General features: G+C 33.3%; 1 protein-coding gene across 2 annotated transcripts in view; it reads left to right on the forward strand.

Moving 5' to 3' along the window:
- Positions 1–3,370: 3,370 nt before the first annotated feature.
- Positions 3,371–14,076, forward strand: part of LOC144450700 (synaptosomal-associated protein 25-like) — a 70,133-nt gene continuing 59,427 nt past the window's right edge. For both annotated transcript variants that reach the window (XM_078141365.1, XM_078141374.1), the window contains exon 1: positions 3,371–3,459. The gene's annotated coding sequence lies outside the window, so the exon portion shown is untranslated. The remainder of the gene's footprint in view (positions 3,460–14,076) is intronic.

Here is a 14,076-nt window from a genome sequence, read left to right on the forward strand (position 1 = left end):
TTAAACTACCAAGCACTCTGTTTTTAAAGTAAATTGTTATCCTTGTCAGCTTTTGGCTAAACTTACTTAAAAACTAAAGGTTCTGGTTCCACTCTGTCTTGGGACTGTGGCTGTCTTCGACGTTCAAGCATATCCCTATGCTGTTGAGAAATGAGATGTTTCCCATAGGCAGATAAACCTTTACAGCTGAAGTGGCAGAGACTGCAAATATGAACAAAGTCCCTGAAAATAACAAAAAAGTGCAAATTAGTCAAATTTCTGAAATGTAGAAAAAAATCTGAAAATGAAAAATTGATTTGTAACACTAGAGTACATTTTGTAAGTTAAAGAAGTTCAAAATATACAAATGTCAGTATTTACACTAAATGATACATATTCACAGCAAAATATTTCTCTCTTGAAAATTATCTTTCAATAACATTCAAAACAAACAACTGAACTCGGGAAAGCAAACACTAATTTATGCAAACTTTCCTTTTAAAATAAGAAAAAAATTACCTTATTCTTTACTCACACGAGTCACACGTAAAATTCTTAATTAGGTAGATTTAATGTGAACTTCTGAGCAAGTAACAATGATTCTCAGTATGAACGTAAAAGCTACATGAGTTTTCATTCTAAAATGATGAACAGGTGTAGAGACACAACAAACTCTCAATTTCCCAGAGTTCCCATCCTCTATAAACTCATGGCAAACAATGACAGTACCATATCTTTTACCTGCCGTGATGTTTCTCCATTCGTTGGTGATGAAGTAAAGACCAATCATGTTCTTCAAACTGAGTGCTTGTAAAGTAATCTAGGTTACAAAGTTTACAAAAGAATTCACTTGTTTTTTTCTGAACAGACTTGTCAGCCTCCTTGCTCTCACTGCTTTTCTTGTTTCTCACCTCCATTATAGTGACTTCTTTGGAAGGATCTGTGAAGAACCATAACAAGAAATATTCCTTTATATAAATCATTACTAAATGCTCTTTGTTAGTAACAACTGGGAAACCAGTAGTGTTTGTTGACGATTCATCATAGCCACACATAAAGACCGAGAATATACTTTAATGTCTTTCTTACTTTGAAAAGAAAGTACATTTGTCACTTCTTTCCCAGGCTTGAGTTGATTTGGAAATTACATGGACCATCTGATGAGAGAACCTTTTTTGTGGTTGCTGGTTTTGATTTATTGGTTGGCTGTGATTGCTCAATTTTGTAAACTTGAAGGATATTAAACTTACTTATGTTTTGATAACAATTCTTAGAATAAGATATGGTCACAATCTCCAGACAACCCTAGCCTGGGTTTAGCATGCACCATGTGGTGCGTTACATATCACTGTACAAAATTTATGAATTCAGAATGGTTACTCATGGCCTCAAGCCAAAATTTGTTTTACAACACACTGCATAACACATTTGTCTTCTGGTAAAACATCTGTCTTAAATGCTTACAAAATACCAAAATTACCTGTAAACATGACCATGTATATATTATATTGGTATTCACACACACACACACACACACACACACACACACACACACACACACACACACACACACACACACACACACACACACACTGAAGGACACTTGTACCTTGATTTCTGCAATGTATGTAAACCAAGCAACACTCAATGCTGCATGTAACACTAACAGTCAGTTATCCTTATCTTTTGAAATGTTCACATAATTGTACTGAAATCGTTGCAATCTCTTGTCATCAGAAATACACAACAAATATGAAACAGAATAACATTACCTATATTGGCATAATTTACATATAACGAAGGTAAAACTACAGGCAACCAAGGAAAATCCAGTTTTCAAGCTAACAGCACCTTTCGAACTGCCCTGGTCAGCCTTCAAGTATTTCAACAGTTAATTGGAATGAAAGAATACATATGAATGGAAGCTGTTCACTAACATGACCCTTTGGCTATGAGCCAAACACAATTCAAATTCCCCTCCAAATTCAGTGGCAGTTAATAATAGCTTCGGTTACAATTACCGAACACCATGGCTGGGTTTCAAATGTTCAGCAATTCACATTTCCATTTTTTTCCTGATTGACAAATAAATTTGAATTTGACAAGTAGAAATGTAAAGTTTCAACAATTACAAACTGAAAAGATTCACCTCTGTGCACTCACTCTCTGCATATATTTTTTTTGGGGTATCATACATGACACAATATTTCATCAAGCTAGTTTCCCCCTACTATTTAGTGTCTGTTCGTAAATTTTGTGCATTTTACTTAGCAGAGAGGAATGATACAGCCCTGTCTAACCTATAAGAATCTTATAGTTGGTAATTTACAGTAAATTATAGGCGTTGGGAATCGATATTGCTGAATGGCTTGACTTGTCTTAGCATGTTTGTCTATTTACTCTTTTAACTGTCAATTTTATTGCCATTTAAAAGTCAGTTAATTGCAACGATGGCCTCACTAATTATTCAACGAAAATATCTCTACTTATACTTGTAACTTGTACAATTTTAAAGTTTTAATTCAATTTCAATATTATTTTCAATGATATGTACACTAATTACAAAACAACTACACAACAAAACACAAACTGATATTGATAGTATCAATGAGTTATTTGTGAGGTCACGCTGTTTGGAGCCATTCTCTGACGGTATTGACCTTCTTGCCTTTGCTTTCCCGTGGTCAAACGTCGTGTATCTAAACGGAATTCAACTTTTCCATGTCTACAAACCAGGGACATCATATGTAAACACAACTTGTAGCACACGCGATTGTCATGTTTGTTTCAGGACTGCAGCAGCAGCAGCAGCTGAGCGGAGTTCCCGAATGATGCACAACACTGTTCTGTAATTTCTGTAGCCTGAACATCATATTCTTACCTTTACTGTACTTTGGTCGACACGGTTTCTCTTCTAACAGAGTACGGATTCATTTGTAAACGTTAGAACACTAAACTAACTGATTACACGTAATTACGGTCATCAATCGAGACAGTTGTAACCCGCACTTCCTTCAATGGATTCCGCCATGAATTTATCGCACTGCCTTGTGGGATTACACCGAAAACCTCCCCGCCCCCGAGGTCGAATAAAATCACCGACTGAGTAACTATTGCAATATGTCATTTATATCGATGTTAATAAAACGTCCCTAACGCTTTACAGAAGTAGATTAGTTACATGTCAAGACGTTTTGCTATGCGAATAAAGCTGGTTAAATAGATAGTTTGGACTTTTCTTTAAAATTTAAATCAACTATAAAAACTTATGTCTGATTGGCCAACATTGTTAGATAGTGGCAATACTCAAATTCTTAACCAATAATAGATCTCGTTATTAGAAAGAAAGGTAGGAGTTCCCACTGACGTCATTTTCTGCCATTTTGGATTCTCGCTTGAACGGCGCCGGACCGATATAGCAGCAAGCTGTGATTTCTGTGAATATTACTACGTTTCTTCAACTTTTGACCACAACAGAAGGTATTTATAGGTGTTTCCGATTCATTTTTAATATAGCAATGTATTGCTTGGGATTTTTTCACTTGACATTTGAGCGTCGCCATTTAATCATAGCGATTTTGAAGCAAAGAAGTGTAGCGCTGCCACGATAATATTGTGACTGTGAAATAGAGTTGCAAAATGCAGCGGATGTGATCACAATAATTATTTGTAGATTATAATTTTATATTTACTGTACAAGCAGTACACTGTATGAAACAACAATACCCAGCTACTTCTACCTACCGTACTCTTGTCGTTAAATTATATTATCTCAGTGTATTACCCGTACAAACTCTCAGTTTTGAGATGGGAGGGTGTATGCGAATGAATGAAATTATATGGCTGAGCGACATCTACTGATTTCCAAATACATGTCCGTACGACCAGAGAATTCGTAATTTTAACATACATTTATCATAGAAAATGGGAAAACACAGCTCCATTTTCGAGACAATTTACAGAAATATCCTAAGATAATCACTCAAAATTTACACATTCTGTTACAAAGTTAAAAACGAAGTATACAATTGATGTAAAACTTAAAAGTGGTTTATCGGTGTGAAAAGTTCATTTGAGTGTAGAAAGTGATCTAATGTCATCTCATAAAGTAATATTACACTACAAAAATTTTTACATTAAAATTAGAATTTTAGATATAGCTGGAGTGGTATCATATTAAGGTGCAACATTTTTCTGAATTATTGAAAGCATATTTGTGGGCGATACCAGCAATATAACAGATGTTTTGAACAGATCAATAGACATTAAGATATTAACAATATTTGTATGGAAATATGTGGAAGTATGAGGTTAATGTATCTAGTCTGGTAGAATAAATGTGTTACAGTCGCTGTTAGTGACATGACATAAAGTGAAAGACATATTATTGTATCAGTCAGTATTTACTGGATACACACTGAATGCATTGTTGTGGAACTCCTATAAATTGTTGTAATTATTAATAATATAGTCACAGTTAATTTTGGAAATAACTGTAAACCCTAAACAAAAGGCAATAATTTCAAACTATTGTTGTTATTGATGTTATGACAACAGTATCAATGCAGACAATAGGTGTCATAGGAGTTCAAATTATTTGAATACTTCAATAGAAATTATTTGAATACTTTCATAATAACAATAATAACTTTAATTGTACTGGATAGTTCTGTAAACATTCCCCCAAGAAGTCTAGTGAGGGCCGTCTCTGAGTCTCATGGGTTCAGTTTTAGTGTAATATTTTCTATTCATGTTTGTTCTACGGAGTGGTTGGTTAAGGATATGGTTAGATTTTGTTGTGGTTATGGCTCATGTAATCTATGTTTCAACTTAGCAGTATGAGTTAGTATTTTTCAGCAGCCACACATGGTATAGAAGTCAACCTCTGTTGACCCCAATGTATTAGAAAGATAAATCAATCCAAGCTCATTTGCAAGAAAATGTCTTATCAAGAGCAGTCGAACAATGTCTTAGGCTCTGTTCAATCCCCAACACATTGACCTGGGTGCTAACACTGCATGTTTGCAGCACTGTTGTATAGCAAACTATTGTGTGAGTCCCCAGGTGACAGTTTTTACTCTGTAAATCATACCAACCTATGGTTGACTTCTAAAGTTGGTTATAGTTTGATAAGAAAGATCTTCATGGATAAGTTTGGCTACACTTTGTCTTTGCTCTACCCAAACTCACCAATGAAGATCTCTCTTATTGACCTCTACTCTATACATTACATCGAGAAATTATGTTACATAATTATACATCCTGGTTCCAATATAGAACTTTTCTTCATTTGCATAGGTAGAACATTTTTTAAATAAAACAAAAGAGATAAACAATTAATTATATCAACTTTGTCTGTTGTAATTACTATTTTGTATCTGTACTGTATAAAATAATATTTAATATTTGTATAGACGAGTTGTTTTTTCAAATTTGAAAGGATATTTTATTCCTTTTACTTGATATCAATACAACAAAAACATACTGAAAACTACAATTTGTCTATTGTTTGATGTTCTTAGATGCAATCTCTCTCTAACAATAGACTGGTAAATGCCTAACTATATTTGTTAGCCAGTAATTACATGTGTGCGTTTTATTGATTTTTCAATGTTATTATTATGTGTCATCAGGAGTAGCATTATAACAACCTTTCTGAATTGATGTGGTTTAGTTGTAACATGCAATAGTCGATGATCATATTTTTATTCAGAATGATTTTATATGTATTCAAGGTCACATGATAAAAGCAACTTAAGTAATTATGATTTCAACAGCTATTTAGAATGATTTGTGGCACAAGGTAAATTTGTGTAGATGTGGGAAATGAAAGCTTTCATTGGCTAATCCCATGCTGGTTAAATAATAAGAGTTAGATATTCATCTCAGTTCTCCTCATTATATTCAGGCAATACATTGGACAAACTAGAAAGGAAATATCACAGTTGTCAATGGTATGAGCATTGTTAATATTGTATTTTTTCATATTCTGAGTAATTGACATACGTTTTTGTACACTGATGCATTACAGATGCTTATGATTTGTGTACTTCTGACAAGGTGAAATATTTGAATACTAATAAACAAAAGACTAGTAATATCACAATTATGATGTGGCTTCTTTGAAAATGTGGAACCTCCAGAAGTAACAAAAATGTTATTACAATGTGATATGGTTTCCCTGAATATGAATGTCAGCCCACCATGTTGTAAATAGAATACATGGAAGGTACAATAGCAAGTATCTACATTTAGTGCTCCAGTGTTTCCTATCTCATATAATTGGCATTACATGTTTTACATGTATCTGATGTCATGCAAAAAGAACTCCAAGAATATATAATAAGTTGCAGAATTGAAGCGTTTTTATCTTGTACCCATGTTCCACTGACAGTAGACTTTTCTCTGTCAGTAGGATGTAGAAGATTAGAAATGTGATATGAACATGGTTCCATATTAGAGCATTTAATGAATGCTTGTTGTGCTTGCATAGCTGCCATTTTGTTGCTACATGTATTATATTGTGTAAAGTTAGGTCTTCATGTCCTTGGCAATAGAAAGTATGAACATACATGATGATGTAGTTGAGGCCAGGCTTCAGTATTGTTTTACAAATGTACATGTAATTTAGACTGAACGTTTGCACAGATGAGCTTTCGTCATACAAGTGTACATGTAATATTAAAATCTATGCAGTGTATTATTAAGATATTATTAGCCAAAGGCTGTGTAATATGGATCAGTAAGATGACTGCATAATAAGGTTATAATTATAAACTTTAGATATCAAAATAATATATATTATTCATTTATGTTCCTGATAGATTTATAAATGTGAAAAGGCAGTAGAATTCTCAGTACCTGCAATAGCTTTTACCTCATGCGAAAGGGTCAAAATAGAACAAGAAGGTTGACTAATTTTCACACTTTCATGTAGCAATGCATGTGGAGTGCATGGAACGGAGGTTATGGTATTGACCAAGAAATTGAATACTAGTATTAGTTATTTTAATGTCGATTAAATCCTATTATTAATGCAAAAATCCAAATTGTGATTATCTAAAAGTACTCTTTAAGGATGTTTCTTGTTATTCTGAAGATTTGTACAATTTTTTCATTAATAACTAACATGCATGCCATGCACCTTGTTTTTGAAATCTCCCTTCACAAAAGGGACAAAATTAGCATGCATTGGAATTGATGCAGTGCACCCAGGTGTTTTGAGCCCTGATATTTCAAGCATCACAAAATCAATGACATATATGACTGTTATCATGATAAAGAAGAAACAGAGTATAAATTCCATATTTTCTGTTCAACCACATACAACTTGGCATGTGCATGGTATAATTTGACGAACAAGAAAGAGTCTTCAGAATAAGACTCTAAATTGTTCAAAATGATAAAATGTACACGCGTCAACTTTGCTATATGATGGCTCTGAACTTTCACCTAACCTTACTGGATCTTGATTGAATGTATTGTAAATGATTTTTTCCTGTAACATAATCCTTGAATTTTAGTTGGCTGGCGATTGTATTAGGTAATTGCTTGTTGCTTTTAAAGTTGTTGACAGTTCAAAGAGCTTATTGAGATACAATATCGGTAAGTAGTCAAGTACATTATATGAATGTGTTTAATAAAAAGGTTTTCACTTAGCTCCTGTCAGATTCAAGTTTTTGTCCACAGACCTTCCACCAATGGAAGGTCTATCTATGGTTTATCACATCAATAAACTTGATTTGAAACTTTTATTACAATTGTGTTGTAGCTGCAGTGTGAAAAAAGGTATAGTTTGGCAAAAAGGAACACAAGTGTTTTAAATTTGAATATGAAATTTTTGTAATCTATGTATTCTATATGTATTCAACTTCAATCAAGCAAGAAAAGATATTTTCTTAGAAATTTACATAAAAAGATATGAGTAATAGAAACTAATATTAATAGAACACAAATGAAAATCTATATTGCATGCTAAGATTTTTATAAACACTTCAATAGAAGATATGTTTGAATAGGTAGGGTAGCGGAAACTGAAATCACTGAGTGTACTCATTCAAGCTTTTGAAATCATAAAATTGTACTGCAGACAACCATATGTGACCATCTTTGTGAGCTGATAAAAACTGTATTTTACCTTCTAATTTCTAGTTCATAGTAAAATGATGCATTTCGCTGTTTAATTTTGATTCATAGACTTATGAACTACATTTTGTAAGGATATAAAAAATCACCATGGAAGACCATCATTATATTTCCAGTTTGACATTCTACATAACCTGTGATAATATTGTGTGTAGGTGTAAGACACAGATTTTTGAAATGTCAGTGAAAATTTCTCTTTACACACTGCAATGGGATGAGCCAGACAGGATATGATTCAACCTTTCACATATATACCAAATCCATACAATTTGTCATTTTACCGTTTTATTCCCTCAACACCGTAATTGGAACTTTTATTATAAAACCTTTACTACCACTCGGTAGTCTTCTGTATGTGACTTCCATATTACTGTCAGTGTTACTGTCTGACATACAATGAAACCCTTTACAAATAACGACTTACAGGTTGAAAGATTTTAGGTAGTAGAGTTTGTTTCACTAATCTATTTGTCCTGACAGTTTGTACATGTAATACTGTCTCACATATCAAATAAACATAGATGAACAAGCTTATATGTAGAGTGATGTTCTGGGTAATGCATTCAATTTGTACTGTAATTAGTATCACTGGAGTTATTATCATTCTAATCTGTCACTGCAGTTTTAAATTGTAAGCAGACATATGACCATTTATGTGTTTTTTGCTGCTATAGTATCAATTACACAGGTGGGTGCTTGCCATTTGTAAAGCTCTAAAGCTTCCCATTTGTAGAAATCAGATGTGCATATCTCTATTTATATGTCATACAGTGGCTGATTGCCATGATCTGGTTATAGTCTGTCATGTCAAAGTTTGTGTAATCTATTAATTCCAGTCAAAGAAACATCAAAAACCATAAATGTGAAAAGTCATCCAGGACCAAGGTATAGTTTCACCTAATATTAACATTTCTTACTGGAAAGTACTGAAATTTAAAATTTATACAGATAAAATACCCAGGGGTTGCGTGACATATTTTGTAAGTGCTAACTTGCAATATAAGCATGATTATAATGGTGTCATTTACTGACATCATGCCATTTTAAATGTGTGTGTGTTATATTTTATGTTCTTTTTACTAAAATTGATCACTAAATATTGATTTTCAAAATTTCATCCATCAAAATAGGATGACAATGGACAGTAGAAACAAATGAACAAGCAGAAGGTCCGTATTTCCAAAGTTGTCCTCTGCCTGTAATTGTGTTGTAATTGAATCAGATTTGATTAACATAATGTGTAATTGAAACACCAAGCTGTCACAGTAATACTGATATGAAATTAGACAAATTGTTATGGCTGTATTTTGGATTTATTGAGTGTAAGACTTTTTGTATTATCTTTTTACCTTGAAATTTATAATTTTTAATAACTTTGCTAAATACAAGAAAAAAAGAAATTGTATAGTACATGTGTATATGAATAAAATGATGTCTTTTTAAATGGCATATAATAAAAAGGAAGAGTAGCAAATGTTTAAATATCCACATGATACATATTTGACCTTAAGTATGCACATACACAGGCATTCATATTTGCATATACTGTTACATACATACGCACACATTACATACATAAACATATACACATACACAATGCTATACAAACAGACAGACATAACAGTTACCAAATCAGGTGATCACAGTTGTCTTACCTTTGTATATAAAGAAATTTATAATAATAATTATAATACTAATTACTCATAACATCAGTGATTTTAATTCTTAGGGACACACACACACACACACACACACACACACACACACACACACATACATAACACACACACACACACACACACACACACACACACATACATACATACATACATACATACATACATACATACATACATACATACATACAATTGTAATAGGTAAACACATGTATACTGTCACACATACATACGCACCCGACAAAAGAAATAATCATATCAGATTCTTCTCTAGTTCCAAGGTTCAGTTGGTTGTCAACTGTTGACATATTTGACATGTGATATTGATAGATTTTGCTAGCAGTCGGATGTAACATATAATTTTCATTTTGCCCATTGACAAAACTAAGTAGGCAGGTGTCTGGATATTATTGATTTCACTTCAAAGTGTTTCAATAATTATCTGCATGAGTTCACATATGGCAATGATTGGTTGAGCTGTAAAGTTCAATTTTATAATATTGTTTCATCAAATGTATCTACCCCTTTTGCATTGTTTTATCACAAAGAGATATTTATTTTTGTGAAGCCAATTGAGTGTCCTGTTGTGACAAAAGTTTACATATTGGATATGTTAAGATGTTAGTTCAATGACCCAGTACAATTGTAAGATGGGTCCATGATAGTATATCATATCATGAGTAATCTAAACTGAACATATTCATATGCAAAGGACTATGGGGTTATTTGGAATTGGTATTGGTAGTACTAGTACAATGTATACCTTATCTGAGGTGATTGGAAGGATAGGTCTCCTTCAAGGTTCTAGATAACTAGTTCTAGATTATTTGTGGTTGCAAACAATGTGATTGATGCTTTTATAACAGTATTATTCTTGTTTTTCAAAGGAATGATACCACAATTCCCACAATGCACCTGTCAAGATGTTGAGTTTGCCAGTTCCCTATTGATAGACTGCACTCTGTACATTGGAACTGTTGACTTGCATCTTTTGTTGTCTTATTTTATTTCTTTCATTTTATTTTATTTTCGCAGAAGAGATGTATGTGAATAATTCATCTTAGGTACTGGTATATTCATCATATTTAAGTACTGGCATATTAGCATGAATAACATCCATTTATAGTTTCATTATTCCAAACAGGTCTCATATTGTCCATTCAGCATACCAATTGAACAGACATGGTGGTACCATTCAATTCATAAGTTACTCATATACATGTACATGTATTTAAATTAAGACTATTGTTATATCTGCCCACAACTGTTCCAGTCAACAGAATATTTAACACGGTTTTTGATGTGATGTATGCATCATAAAGAATTCATAGAATGTTGTTATTTGTAGCTTCTAATTGAGCTCATAATTCATAACACAGCTCTAACAACAAGTAGCAAAGATAATTTAACTCTCGTTTATCATATGCAGGCTTTCTCTCTCAAAAACAACCTGCAAAAAAAAAAAAAAAATACTGGTGCCTTTGCCTTCTTGTGGTAACAGGAATGAAATAAGGTTCATGCAAAGACATTATTAACAATGTAATTAGTGCCAGTCACTTATCAAAGGATATAAACACCACAGGCACCTGTATCAAAATGACTTTCTTTACTGATAGAACACTCCACATTTGTACCAATCAAGTATGACTGTTAGTGTTAATTATAACTTCTATAGACATAACAAACTGATAAAAGCATTGTATGAAAGTACATTATAGGCAACTGTTGTGTCAGTTATATTTTTAGTTTTACCTAATTTTGTCGTTGTATGAAGTCTTTCCTTGGCCCACTTCATTTAAGCAAACACACTGGTGTTTTTTCCGCACTTATGAGAAACTTTGTCTAGTTGTGTCCAAAGGCATGGCATTGCATGAAACATAGTAATATAATATATATTGTCACATACTAATAACAAGTTGTAATTCATTATAACATAGAAAATGAAAATGTCACCAGACTGATAATGTGATATGTTCAATACAGTATCATACCACTAATACTGGCGGTACTAAGAAAGAGTAACTGAAGTATCATTCTTATTAGCCCTAAAACTTATATTTTATCATGCAGAACTTGTGCATGTCTGTTACAGTAATTCTAGAAATCACAGTGCATGCATGCTCTGTGTTGTCACTGCTATATACAGTGAAGTAGCGAGATCACACCAATCATAATTATGAATATCAACAAGTTGTAGCTGATACTACGGAAGCTGTAACCAGTCAAATATTTCAGAACTTTTTATGTCAATAATTTTCGAACCTCTGTTCGTTAAGTCAATAGTGTTGAACTGTCTCTAGGAGAGATAATTTGAGTGCATCATCTACTCAAACACAAAATGTATTCTCCCTACAAACACACAACCTGCATCATATGCATCTGACACGTCAGTGAGAATATTTGATTTCATGTGTGTGTAAATATTAAATGGTGGTACATTTCATACCAAGACTTTAAAGAAACCAATATGGTAAATCAAAAGAACGATTAACAGAATTACAATGTTGCAATTGAAAATACTTTACGTATCGTCAAGCACTAGAACATGGACATTGTGTGTAATAAAACACACTGACATACATACAAATGTTCTAACGCTATACATGTACATATCTTGGTCTTGTTATTCACCTAAGTGATTAACCTATTCCTTACATCCTCCAACAGATGACAACTTTAATAGTGTACTTGTATTTTGAAGTTTATGGTTTCAGGAAATTGACACTTTTAGCCAAGTCTCTCACTGATTAAAACGCATATGCTGCAGCCATTGTGGCAAGTCAGTTTTGGAATGTTATGAAGAATTAATTAAGCTCAAAAGTAAGACTAAGAGGCAGATTGAGTCAGTGTTAATAGTGGGATGTTCCTGGTGTGTTCCAAATGAGAAAAACTAGTAAAAGCAAAAATATCTGATCTGTGTCACGCAATATGGATCTGAAAAAGTGGTTTTGGTCAAACTCTTCAAATTCACAAAATATTTCAAATTGGTAGTTTGATCAGATACTTTATTAATATAATGATGTTCTTCTGTGTATCTGTATAATAAGATGTAAAACTGAACAGAAACATTCCATAGTCATAACTGCACTGCCTAGCAACTATTGCATTGCCATAGCAACATGAACTCAAGTAATCAACATAAAATTTTTAGTGCACTGAGGTTCAGTAGTGCTATACAATGTAGGTATGGCAAAATGTGTGTGTGTGTGTGTGTGTGTGTGTGTGTGTGTGTGTGTGTGTGTGTGTGTGTGTGTGTGTGTGTGTGTGTGTGTGTGCATCTGTGTGTCTCCATTTGGTGGGGAATATTACTTTAATAGGATGTGTGGATGAAAACATTTTCAAATTAAAGTGATCAGATCAGTGAAATGCAAGTAACAGCCAAACAAGTGATTTTCCATCAAATCAGTCCATGCTCCAAGTGTAAGCTATAAAGTGTTATATACGTACACTTATTGCCAGGTTATGAGGGCAGTACTACTAGTAGACATCAATTACTTCAAGAGCTGTTGTCCAGCAACTATTTCCAGAGGTTGAAAGTGAAGGGAAGTAGTTGCTACATAACAGCATGAGGGGTATGACATCTCTACTCATGCCTTAATAAAACCAGGCTGTAAGTATTTTATAACACATGACATTTCAAGGCATGCATTCTTTCTAGAGTGAAAGAAAATCACCAGTAGGACTAGTCTCCTACCGTAATAGTGCCCTAGGGAAAACGAATATTGCCCTTGTATCATTGCTTTTTGAGGTCACTGTGTCCCTAGTCCATACCACATGACATAGTCTAAGCCAATCACTGAAGGCTGTATAAAAAGCAATAGTGCTGTAGTAGGTCTGGTAAAATGTGCGTATATGTTTTTGTTGGGCATTTTACCTAGGGTGTCTATTTTGGAAATTGTTCTAACCAATACTGATGATGGCCTGATAATACCATAGTACTTTAGAGTTGAGAAAAGGGATATTTTGGCAAAAATTTCAATTCTGGGTACTGGGGAAATTCATCTGAAAACTGATGGAAACATTAAGGCTACATTCGTTGTATAACTTCTAAACTACACAATTCTGAAATTTGTGGATGTGTCTGGGGCAGTAATCTAAATGGAAAACTGTTTGTGAAAAGATTATACTGTATCATTTCAGAGTTGTGGTCAGAAATTTAAACTTTGAAACTACTTGGCAGATTTACCATACATACTAGGGAAACATCATGATAACAGCGTGGATTTCAGTATCAATTGTGCTACAGTGTTATTGGTGCTATTTTTTATGTTGATGT

Source organism: Glandiceps talaboti, chromosome 2 (assembly GCF_964340395.1).
Source record: "Glandiceps talaboti chromosome 2, keGlaTala1.1, whole genome shotgun sequence".
NCBI lineage: Eukaryota > Metazoa > Hemichordata > Enteropneusta > Spengelidae > Glandiceps > Glandiceps talaboti.